Below are 13,113 nucleotides of genomic sequence, written 5' to 3' on the forward strand. Positions count from 1 at the left end.
TTTTTACGTATTTCAAGTTATAACAGCTTGTAGGGAAGGTGCTCAATGAGTTTTGCTAACTTCAAGGTGTTAGGGAAACCCAATTGCCCTAGACATTGGCACACTTGTTGGCGTTCTCCTTAGAATACCATACAGCGGGAGAATGAACACAGGATCTGCAGAGCAGAACAAGCTGCTGGAGGAAGGAGGAGGAGAAAGTCTCTGAAGGAGGCTATATGCCCAGAGTGTTCAGGGAGAAATTCTTCGACCTGAATCTCAGTGAGTAACAAAATGTGAGAATTCTGCACTTAAGTAAAGATGTCCTTAGTGAAATTGTCCACCTGCAGCCACAACTGGAATCCTGAAGAATGTCAAGGGCTGCACTGCCACTCACTGGCTGTGAAGGTGACAGTGGTGATAAATTATTATGGGTCTTGCTCCATCCAGACTGAAATAGGAGATATTTGCAACATTTCCCAGTTGCTATCCTGTGTCACGTAAAGAGGTTTACTGATGGTCCCTGGTCAAAAAGAGCTGATTGCTTTACCCTTTCTCTTTCCTAAAGGCCAGCAGACAGAGTTTCCCTGTGGTCCGCTGTGTGGTCACCACAAGTTAACTCTTTCATGTACCAGAACTGGAAAAGATTCTATTCTATCAAAATCCAGCTAGTGTGAAACCATGGGCAGCAAGTCATTCAGGTCAATGCCCAGCATCCAGGAAGATGTCATGATGTCTTCATTCTGTGGCAGTGCGCTATGCCATCTGCTTTTGAACCAACTCACAAGCCAAAGGATGGCTACTGGGTGATGGGGCTATCATCTGATGACACATCTCATGACGTTAATGTGGAAAGATGCACAGTTAGCCTATAATTAGAGCCATGTTGCCACACAAAATATGATGGAACAGATTATTCACATAGTCTATCACCATTTCTGCTGCCTAGGCAGTTCTGGAGGAGCCCTGTAACATTCAGCAAAGTGGGCATCAAGATTCATAGCGGCCTACTACATGCATCACAACCTTGTCCATTATGAGAAAACACACCTTGCCATTAGCTATACGAGGAACAGCTGAGGGGAAAGAGGAGGAGGAGTAAGAGGAAAGACACTTCTTTTCTGAAGGTGGTCATGGAGAATTATTTCAAGTGTGATACTGTGGTGATACACCACTGTACTTCCCTAGCATTGTACATAGTTATATAATAGTTGTGTGTAACGTGGCCCTGTAATCCTGTGTATTGTACTGTGTATTGTACTGTAGCTCTGTAGAGGTTCGGTCACCTGTATGTAACCTGACCTGGCCACGGAGAGCTCCGCCTTGGCCACTCCCCCGGGAGTTAGGTATAAGACCCAGCTTCTGAGACCTGACCCATTTTGTCTGGGGTCGTCTGTGTCGGGTAAGCTTCCTATGTAGTGTATTAAAGCCTTGGTTAAAGTCTCACATGTCTTTGTGGTTCTTGACGCTTAGTGCATCAATTTAATACACTACAGTTATAATGGAGGCTGCTCTGAAACCCAACAAGCTCTCGCTCGACCCCCACGCTCCACGCACGGATCACCTTTTCAACTGCTGGCTCCGGTGTTTCGAGGCCTACCTGCAAGCATCCTCCGCCTTCGCCAAAACAGACGCTGACCGACTCAACCTCCTGTGCTCACGGCTCGACTACGGGCTTTTCGACCTCATCACGGGAACGACGACCTACGCCGATGCCATCGTAAAGCTCAAAAGCCGGTATGCATGAACTGTTAATTCTATTTACACCCGCCACCGCCTCGCCTCCTGGCACCAGCAGCCGGGTGAACGCCTAGCCATGTTCGTTCGGGACCTCCGTGCCCTCGCGCTCACCTGCAACGCGCCAGCAGTCTCCGCTGAGCAGAACACTGAGGCCCTGGCGCTCGATGCCTTTGTAGCCGGCATCGCTTCCGTCCCAATTCGCCAACTCCTACTGGCACAAACTACCCTGACTCTGGACACGGCAGTCACTATGGCAGAGGCCCAACAGGCAGCCTATGACAATAATGCGTCCTACACGCCTGCCCAAACTTCCTATGCGCCTGCCCACGTTCCCTACGTGGCCGCTACCTCCCTGCCGCCCGCCCAGCAACAACCCCTGCAAGTCACGACCCACCCAGCCACACCAGCAGTAAAAATAATGCCTGGGCCCCAGTGTTACTTTTGTGGCCAGGCAAAACACCCCAGGAAACGCTGCCCTGCTAGAGATGCTACCTGTTCAGCCTGTGGCAAGAAAGGCCATTTTGCAAACGTCTGCCGCTCCACCGCTGCCTCGGGGTCCAACACCGCGGCCTGCTACTCCTGGGTGCCGCCATCCTCCGTTCCCGGCTCGCTATTCGGCACGTGCGACGCATGGGCGCCGCCATCTTTGATTATCCCCGGCCCGGCTTCCTTCACTTCCGGTCCGCCGGACGTCACTTCCGGTCCACCGCCGATCGTCACTTCCGGTCCTGCGCACCCGACCGAAATGCTGCAAACAACTGAGATGCAGCCAACGACAGCAAACTGGCCTCCAACAGCAGCCTACGGCGCCTGGGCGCCGCCACCTTCTTCCGCAGGCCGCTCCCCGGATCCGGCACCCTTCTCCAACAGCTCCACCATCGCATCTATCGTCCTCGACCAGGACCGAACGCATCAGCTCGCCAGATCCACCATGGAGGCTCAGGTAAATTGTTTCACTTTTACCTGCCTCTTCGACAACGGCAGCACGGAGAGCTTCCTCCACCCGGACACTGTGCGCCGCTGCTCCATCAAGGTACTACCCACGCGCAGGCATATTTCCATGGCCTCCAACTCCCAGTCGGCCGAGGTTTCGGGCTACTGTGTCGTCACCCTCTCAGTGAACGGCGCGGTGTTCCAGGATTTCAAATTCATGGTCCTCCGTCACCTCTGCGCCGCCGCGATCCTCAGCCTGGACTTCCAATGCCACCTGCGCAGCCTCACCTTGCATTTTAACGGCCCCCTCCCCCCCGTCACGGTCTCCAACCCCCAGTTCTTCCCTGATCCCCCCCCGGGTCCCAAGCAAGTCTCTCCACGCTCAGGATCCCCCCCCCCCACCTTCACTGTTTGCTAATCTCACCCCCGATTGCAAGCCCGTGGCTACTAAAAGTCGGCGTCACAGTTTCGGGGACCGCCAATTCATTCGAGCGGAGATTAAGCTCCTTCTCTCGGAAAAGATCACCAGCCCCTGGCGAGCCCAAGTGGTGGTAGTCAAGTCTAGCGAGAAACACCGCATGGTCATTGACTACAGTCAGACCATCAACCGGTACACGCTGCTTGATGCGTATCCCCTCCCCCGCATATCTGACATGGTCAACCGGATTGCACAGTACCGGGTGTTCTCCACCATAGACTTGAAATCCGCCTACCACCAGCTCCCTATCCGCCCGGAGGACCGTAACTTCACGGCCTTCAAGGCGGACGGCCGCCTCTACCACTTTCTTAGGGTCCCCTTTGGCGTCACCAATGGAGTCTCGGTCTTCCAACGGGAGATGGACCGAATGGTGGACCAGAACAGACTGCGGGCTACCTTCCCGTATCTGGACAACGTCACCATCTGCGGCCACAACCAGCAGGACCATGACATCAACCTCACTAAATTCCTGCAAACTGCCAAACGCCTCAATCTCAAGTACAACGAGGCAAAATGTGTTTTCGGCACCACCCGCCTCACCATACTCGGCTACGTGGTGGAGAACGGTGTCCTCGGCCCTGATCCCGACCGTCTGCGCCCCCTTCTCGAACTCCCCATTCCCACCTGCCCCAAAGAACTGAGGCAATGCCTCGGGTTCTTTGCCTACTATGCACAGTGGGTGCCCAAGTACGCTGACAAGGCCCGACCCCTCCTCCGGTCCCCCTCATTCCCCTCCCGCCCGAGGCCTGCCAGGCCTTCCACCTCCTAAAAACCGCTATCGCCAGAGCCGCCATGCATGCGGTAGACAAGTCTGCACCATTCCAAGTCGAGAGCGATGCCTCCGACTTTGCCTTGGGTGCCACCCTCAACCAGGCGGGCAGGCCCATCGCCTTCTTTTCCCGCACACTCCAAGGCCCCGAGATCCGCCACTCCTCTGTTGAGAAGGAGGCACAGGCCATAGTGGAAGCCATCCGGCACTACCTGGCCGGAAAACCATTTACCCTCGTTACTGACCAACGATCAGTTGCGTTCATGGTCGACAACAAACAATGAGGTAAAATCAAAAATGATAAGATATTATGGTGGAGGATCGAACTCTCCACCTACAATTATAGTATCTTATACCGGCCAGGTAAGCTCAATGATCCTCCTGATGCCCTGTCCCGTAGTACTTGTGCCAACGCACAGGATGACCGACTGCGGGCACTACATAATGACCTCTGTCACCCGGGCGTCAGGCGGTTCTACCACTACACCAAGGGCCACAACCTGCCCTTTTCAGTCGAGGAGGTCAAGGCCATGACTAGGGACTGCCAAGTCTGTGCGGAGTGCAAGCCGCAATTCTACAAGCCAGACAAGGCGCACCTAATCAAGGCTACCCGCCCCTTTGAACGTCTCAGCATTGACTTCAAAGGGCCCCTCCCCACCCACAACCGCAGCACGTACTTCCTCAATGTCATCGACGAGTACTCGCGGTTCCCTTTCGCCATTCCCTGCCCCGACACGACCTCCGCCACCGTCATCAAAGCGTTGCACGACTTCTTCATGCTGTTCGGTTATCCCAATTACATTCACAGTGACCGGGGCTCCTCCTTCATGAGTGAGGAGCTGCGTCGGTACCTGCTCGCCAGGGGCGTTGCCTCGAGCAGGACGACCAGTTACAACCTCCGGGGGAACGGACAGGTGGAGAGGGAGAACGCGACAGTTTGGAAGGCCGTGCTGCTTGCCCTCAAGTCCAAAGGCCTACCAGTCTCCCGTTGGCAGGAGGCCCTCCCTGCCGCACTCCACTCCATCCGGTCCCTTTTGTGTACTGCAACAAATGCTACCCCTCATGAGCGGATGTTTCTCTTCTCCAGGAGATCGGCATCCGTGACATCGCTTCTGTCCTGGCTCCTGTCCCCGGGAGACGTCCTGCTCCGCAAGCACGTGCGGACATCTAAGGCGGAGCCCCTGGTGGAGAGAGTCCGTCTCCTCCACGCCAACCCACAGTACGCGTACATAGCGTACCCCGACGGGCGTGAGGAGACCGTCTCCATCAAGGACCTGGCCCCCTCTGGGGCCCCTGCCGCCCCCGCCCCGCAACCTCCACCCCGCTCCCTCTCGGCTCCCATCGATCCCTCGGCCTGTTACTACTCCGTGCCAGCCGCTGTCATCCCGCAGTCTCGCCTCGAGTCAGCCGAAGCGGTGGGGGACGTCATGCCGCCTCACGACCCAGCACCACCGACCGCACGGATACCGCCGGACACTACCTCAGCACCGCAGCTCCGACGTTCAAAGAGATCGACCAAACCCATCGTTCGTCTCGACCTCTGACGACACGGAACCTCCTGATGGACTCTGTTCGTTACTCCCTGTTTGTTCACTGTGTTTGCTACTCCATATTTTTACCCCGGACTTCCTTCTAAACAAGGGGTGAATGTGGTGATACACCACTGTACTTCCCTAGCATTGTACATAGTTATATAATAGTTGTGTGTAACGTGGCCCTGTAATCCTGTGTATTGTACTGTGTATTGTACTGTAGCTCTGTAGAGGTTCGGTCACCTGTATGTAACCTGACCTGGCCACGGAGAGCTCCGCCTTGGCCACTCCCCCGGGAGTTAGGTATAAGACCCAGCTTCTGAGACATGACCCATTTTGTCTGGGGTCGTCTGTGTCGGGTAAGCTTCCTATGTAGTGTATTAAAGCCTTGGTTAAAGTCTCACATGTCTTTGTGGTTCTTGACGCTTAGTGCATCAGATACCAGTAAAATAAACCCCAATTCACCCTCCACCAACTGTCTCACTCCTTTCCTTTTATGCTGAGGCGGTTGGGTTCCAAACTCAGCACAAAGCCTTGTGCCAACTAGGTGCTGAACTCCTCCATGTTCCTTGAAATTGAACACAGGCCTTCTGGCAGGCTTCCCATTGCACCAAACAATTATTTGTGTATATCAGCGTGCTTCTGAAGGCTGCCCCATCCAAGACCTCGCCTGGATTCTCGTCGCAGAACCTATGTGTAGCCTGTCAACTGCAATGTAAACTTGAAGCTGACAAGATCAGAATGGGAAAATAATGCACAGGTCCCTTTTCCATTTTAACTTTCAACACCAGGTGAATCGATGGGGTGGAATGAAGAGGCAGTTATAACCTGAGGCCACTTTTACTGAAAGTTGCACAAGAGAGTGAATACAAGTGCAAGTTGACATTCAGGGATTTTGAACTTCTATCCAAAGATAACTCCTGTGATGGATGACTATTTTTTGCTATTTGCTGTAATCGTTTTGGTTTCATATCACTATTTCCCTGTAAATAGACCAACAAAATGAACAGTGACAATCTAGCAGGCGTTTCCTGAAATGTACTTATCACCATCATACTGATGACCTGAACAGGCACAATATTCAGCCATTATTGTGGAAAACATTTAGTCAAAATGCAATTTAAATCAGCGCTATAGTTTTGTATGTTAAGCCATTTAGTACAGTCTGCAAATTATTACAAATAGGGGGCTGGATTCTCTGTTTTCGGGACTATGTCCCCAGGCATTGTGGAAACTGTGGGCTTTTACGCCAGGAAAACTTGCATCAAAAGGTCACAGATCCACAGCCTTGCAGGCAGCTGTCGTAGAGCTCGCAGTTCCAGCTGCCGATCCGGCCCCCCGCACTTCCGGCTCAGAGGCCGCGCATGCGCACAGCGGCGGCCTCCAGTGGCCGCACGGTGCTCCATGGCGGACTCAGCTCTCGGACCTGGACCGCGGAAATAGTGCCCCCGATCGGCCGCTTGCCCGACCTGGACCGCCCGCACAAAAAAAAACAGACCCGAATGAGGTCCCCCCTGCCCTCCGATCGATCCTCTCCCGACTGTGACGGCCGCAGACTGAGTCCATAGCCGCCTCGTGAGTTTCCCGAACGGCAGGACCACATTAGAAATACACCATCTGGAATTCGGCCGGTTGGGGACAGAGTATAGCGGGGCAGGCCTCTGGCAATGGCCTCAGATGGTGGATGCTCGGCGCAGCGTACTCCCCGAGTACGCCACTTTTCGGGGGCGGAGAATTGCGGAACTGAAGCCCGTCTCGATTTCATGCGTGAAACTGGATTCTCCGCCCCGTCGCCGAACGCGATTTTGGCGTCAGGGTGCGGAGAATCTAGCCCCCGTCTCTACTCATCTTAGAACCATGTATCCTTTAGGGGCAGATTATTGTAAAAGTCCAGTTTCAACAGATTGTAGGATACAAAATCCATTTATGGGACTACTGGGAGGACTAACTAAAATGTTAAGAAAGATTATGGTTCTATTAAGATTTCAACACTTATGGGAAGTGCAGTTTTCAGACTTGGCCTGAATACATCTGAACCGCCCAGTACCGGAAGGTTAAAAGCCTTTGGAACATCCTGGAACAGGAGCCAAACAACCTCTAATTAAATTTAATTATTCAGCAATTTGTTAAATTGTACAATTTTGATGCTGCATTGAAAAAGGTTTCATCCAAATTGTGCATAAAGTAGGTGATTCAATACTTGGAAATGTAACTAAATTCTAATTTCCTTTTCAGCAGAATCTATTTAATCACAGGCTCACAGATTTTAATCACTCTCAAAATATTCCAATTTCCACCTTCCTCCTAGAGCATCATGCAAAAATTTGTGGAAAATAGCACAGCGTCACCTTTTTCCTTTCAAAATGTGCTTCTTCAGGATATAAAACTGAACAGAGCAATTGGGAAGATTTGTTTAGTCATTGGCAACTTTTCAAGATTTCCCCTCTCCCACACTCCCCATGAGTACTGAAATTAAATAAATGCAATTAAATCACCAATAGCAAATCATGAACTAACGAGCCACACACTGTGAAAATTTATTGAACATCAAAGAGTCAATGCTCTAATGGACCGAGCATTAATCTTGCAGGAAGGAGTAGAGCTCAGCAGACTTGCGGATCATGTTACCAGCACATCAGATCAATATTTAAAGAGGCACCATCATCTGCACAGGAGGGCATTTGTATTTAGGAATGCGAAACAGCAGTGTTCACACTCCAGTCACTGGCCAAATCTGAATCATAAAATCTAAGATTAATCACAAAAGAAATGTAACGTATGGGGGCAGAGAATTAGAATGCGTCACCTACAGTAATTATTGTTGTGTGTATTTATTTCAGCCACTAGTAAAATGGAATTTCAGTTCAGTTGGCTCCCTCAAAAATGTAACCTTGCATGAGCCGTGTCATCCAGTGAATGAGCACAAGGGAAAAACACTGAGGCTCCCTGGCAAAGTTTCTGTACAGTAATATTCAAGTAATATTCATGCCACACAAGTGCCTGACAATAAAGACATCGATCAAGAGAAAAGCCCAACCACCTTCCCTTGACCTTCAACTGCATTACCATTTTTTTTTAATAAACATTTTATTGAGGTTTTTATGGTTTTATAACAGAAGAAACAGTGTACGTACAAATATAAACATAGTGCAAAAGCCGTCTTCCTCCCTCACAGGTCCCACCTTTTCTAACACCCTACTCTAAACTAAACTAAACCCCCAACCCCACCCCCACCCCCTTCTGCTGACGGTTAATTTTCCCCAAAGAAGACGACGAACGGCTGCCATCTCCGGACGAACCCTGACATTGACCCTCTCAGGGCGAACTTGATTTTCTCCAAACAGAGGAAGCTAGCCTTGTCAGTTAGCCAGGTCTCTGACTTCGGGGGCTTTGAGTCCCTCCAAGCTAATAATATCTGTTTCCGGGCTACCAGGGAGGCAAAGGCCAGAACATCTGCCTCTTTCTCCTCCTGGATTCCCGGGTCTTCCGACACTCCAAAATTCACCACCTCTGGACTCGGTGCCACCCTTGTTTTCAACACCTTGGACATGACATCTGCAAATCCTTGCCAGAATCCCCTAAGCTTCGTACACGCCCAGAATATATGGACATGGTTCGTTGGTCCTCCCGTACACCTTGCGCACCTATCTTCTACCACAAAGAACCTGCTCATCTGGGCCACTGTTATGTGGGCCCTGTGAACGATCTTAAACTGTATCAGGCTGAGCCTGGCGCATGATGTGGACGCGTTGACTCTGCTCAACGCATCCGCACAGATACCATCCTCTATCTCTCCTCCTAATTCCTCTTCCCATTTGTGTTTCAGCTCACCAGTCTGCGTTTCCTCTGACCCCACGAGTTCTTTATAAATGTCCAAAACCGTCCCTTCTCCCACCCACATTCTGGACACTACCCTGTCCTGTATCCCCCTTGGTGGTAAGAGCGGGAAGGTTGAGACGTGCCTGCGGAGGAAGTCCCGTGCCTGCAGGTACCTAAACTCATTCCCTCCCGTCAATTCAAATTTCTCCTCCAACTCCCTCAGGCTGGGAAAGCTCCCCTCTATAAACATATCTCCCATCCTCTCGATCCCTGCTCTCTGCCATCTCCGGAACCCTCCATCTAGCCTCCCCGGGGCAAACCGGTGATTATTGCAGATTGGAGACCAGACTGACGCTCTCTCTGCTCCCACATGTCTCCTCCAATGCCCCAGATGCTCAGGGCTGCTACCACCACGGGGTTGGTGGAGTACCGTGCCGGCGGGAACGGCAGAGGCGCCGTTACCAATGCCCCCAAACTAGTGCCCTTGCATGATGCCGCCTCTACTTGCTCCCACACCGACCCCCCCTTTCTTGGCACTGCCAGCATCGGGAAACAACTGAAATTGAAAAAAAACACCCTGGAGTCCCTATTAATCAGGAACCTAACTGGCATAAATACTATGGCTGCAAGAGCAGGTCAGAGGCCGGGTGTTCTATCGTGAGTGACTCACCTCCTAATCCCCCAAAATGTTTTCAACACTTACAGGGCACAAGTCATGAGTTTAATGGAATACTCTCCACGTGTCTGGATGAGGGCAGCGCCAACACAACTCAAGTAGCACCAAAGACAACAAAGTGGTCTGCTTTGTTACCACCCAATCCACCACTTTAAATGTTCATCCCCTCCAGCTGACCTGTAGTGTTACATTCCTTGTTGGAGCCACAAAGAGAAAGAGAAGGCACACGTCGAGTTTGTATAACATAGTGCAAGGGGTTTATTTACAAGATGCTGCTCAAACAGGGAGCAATGGTAAACTCCACAAAAGCCTGCAAAATGCTCTGATGATGTCATTGCGTAACATACGACATTACACCAGCCAATAGTGTTACTCTAATACATAATATGTTTGATGCACTATCAATTACAACGAGACGAGAGTAGAATGTAATCGAGGCTTTATTACACAGAGATGTGTGGCCTCCTACAGCAGCTTACGAAATGGCTGCTGTTCGGAGAGCACACACATTTATACTCCGCCTCCTGGGAGGGATCTACCTCCGTACCTGTAGTACAGGGGCCTTACCGTAATACCCATATATACAATATAATACAACAGTGGTGACTACCACATTCACCCCCTGTTAAAAATGAGTCCAGCGGGGGTATATACATAGATTGGTTTTAAGATTACAGGGAAGGTTACAAATTTAGACGATCAGGCACCTTAATATGTCGTTGAGAGCGACGCAGTGCTGGTGGCGACTCAGGCATCTGCTTGGTCTTCGGTGACTCCGGGAGCATGTCAAAATCCTCTTCATCCCCGTATGGCAGCAAGGGGAAGACGGATTGTCCTGGAACGGGGGCTGCGGTGGGGTGTGCTGGGGGAGGGGAGGGTGGCACGGGGGCGGGGGGCAGGGGTGTGGGGACCCAGCTGGTGCCAGATCCCTGAGGGAGACTGTGTCTTGCGGCCATCGGGGTACGCTACAAAGGCGTACTGCGGATTTGCATGGAGTAGCTGTACTCTCTCAACCAACGGGTCCGCCTTGTGGAGTCACACGTGCTTGCGGAGGAGGATGGGTCCTGGAGCTGTCAGCCACGTTGGGAGCAAAACCCCGGAGGTGGACTTCCTGGGGAAGGCAAAGAGACGTTCATGGGGAGTTTCGCAGTGCACAGGAGCGACCGAATGTAGTGAAGTGCTTCGGGGAGGTCCTCCTGCCAGCGGGAGGCTGGGAGATTTCTGGACCGTAGGGCCAGCTGGACGGCCCTCCAGACCGTCCCATTCTCCCGCTCCACCTGCCCGTTTCCCCTGGGGTTGTAGCTGGTCGTCCTGCTCGAGGCAATGCCCCTGTTGAGCAGGTACTGGCGCAGCTCATCGCTCAGAAAATGAGGATCCCCGGTCACTGTGGATGTAGGCGGGGAAAGCAAACAGAGCGAAGATGATGTTGAGGGCTTTGATGACAGTGGCAGATATCATATCGGGGCATGGGACGGTGAAAGGGAATCGGGAATACTCGTCGACCACATTAAGAAAGTACGTGTTGCAGTCGGTGGAGGGGAGGGGCCCTTTGAAGTCCACGCTGAGGCGTCAAAGGAGCGGGTGGCCTTCACCAGGCGCGCACAGTCTGGCTGGTAGAAGTGCGATTTACACTCCGCACAGTCCTGGCAGTCTCTGGTGATCGCCCTGACTTCTTCGACAGAGTCGGGCATGATGTGTTGGGTGTTCTGGATCACATACAGGTCACCAACACTTGAAACATGCAACACTATTTTATTGAATCATTAACTGTTTAAACTTACTTAGACTGTGGGTTAATACGATACTAGCTTTAACTAAAGACCTTTGCCTTGTCCTAACCAGTCGATGCACTCAGTACATGGTGAATGTCTGTGTTACAGGCTGTGAGCTCTGTCCTCCTAGCTAGCTGCAACTCGAATGAGCGGGAATTCTGATGCCCCCTCTCTTTATAGTGCGTGTGCTCTCACTGGTGATTGGCTGCGGTGTGGTGTGTGTTGATTGGTCCCACTGTGTGTCCATCAGTGTGTGTCTGCACCATGATATACTGGTGTATATTATGACAGAGCAAATTGCGGGTCTTAATGAAGTGGTAAAAGCAGATGACTCCCGGGTGACAGAGATCATCGTGCAGGGTCCGGAGTCGGTCCACTTGTGCACTGGCACATGTACCTCGGGACAGGGCATCGGGGGCCTCGTTGAGCTTACCGGGGCGATACAAAATCTCGTAATTGTAGGTGAAGAGCTCGGACCTCCACCTCAAGATCTGGGGCGAAATTCTCCGACCCCCCGCTGGGTCGGGGAATCGCCGGGGGCTGGTGTGAATCCCGCCCCCGCCAGTTGCCGAAGTCTCCGGCACCTGAGATTCAGCGGGGGCGGGAATCGCGCCGCGCCGGTTGGCGGGCCCCCCCGCGCGATTCTCCGGCCCGGATCGGCCGAAGTCCCGCCGCTAAAATGCCTGTCCCGCCGGCGTAAATTAAACCACCTACCTTACCGGCGGGACAAGGCGGCACGGGCGGGCTCCGGGATCCTGGGGGGCGCGCGGGGCGATCTGGCCCCAGGGGGGTGCCCCCACGGTGGCCTGGCCCGTGATCGGGGCCCACCGATCCGCGGGCGGGCCTGTGCCGTGGGGGCACTCTTTCCCTTCCGCCTCCGCCACGGTCTCCACCATGGCGGAGGCAGAAGAGACTCCCTCCACTGTGCATGTGTGGGAATGCTGTCAGCGGCCGCTGACGCTCCCGCGCATGCGCCGCCCGGAGATGTCATTTCCGCGCCAGCTGGCGGGGCACCAAAGGCCTTTTCCGCCAGCTGGCGGGGCGGAAATTCGTCCAGCGCCGACCTAGCCCCTCAAGGTTGGGGCTCGGCCCCCAAAGATGCGGAGCATTCCGCACCTTTGGGGCGGCGCGATGCCCGTCTGATTTGCGCCGTTTTGGGTGCCAGTCGGCGGACATCGCGCCGTTTCCGGAGAATTTCGCCCCTTATCTTTTTGATCTTACCCCGCTGTGTGTTGTTAAACATGAAGGCAACTGACCATTGGTCAGTGAGAAGAGCGAATCTCCTGCCGGCCAGGTACTTCCTCCAATGTCGCACAGCTTCAACGATCGCTTGGGCCTCCTTTTCGACAGAGGAGTGTCGAATTTCAGAGGCATGGAGGGTGCGGGAAAAGAATGCCACGGGACTGCCTGCCTGGTTG

General features: G+C 52.8%; 1 long non-coding RNA gene across 1 annotated transcript in view; it reads left to right on the forward strand.

Moving 5' to 3' along the window:
• LOC140426841 (uncharacterized) overlaps positions 1 to 1,392 on the forward strand; it is a 50,214-nt gene extending 48,822 nt beyond the window's left edge. The window contains exon 4 of the long non-coding RNA XR_011948309.1: positions 545 to 1,392. This is a non-coding gene — a long non-coding RNA (uncharacterized lncRNA). The remainder of the gene's footprint in view (positions 1 to 544) is intronic.
• The last annotated feature ends 11,721 nt before the right edge of the window (positions 1,393 to 13,113 follow it).

The sequence above is a fragment of the Scyliorhinus torazame genome, chromosome 7, assembly GCF_047496885.1.
Source record: "Scyliorhinus torazame isolate Kashiwa2021f chromosome 7, sScyTor2.1, whole genome shotgun sequence".
Lineage (NCBI taxonomy): Eukaryota > Metazoa > Chordata > Chondrichthyes > Carcharhiniformes > Scyliorhinidae > Scyliorhinus > Scyliorhinus torazame.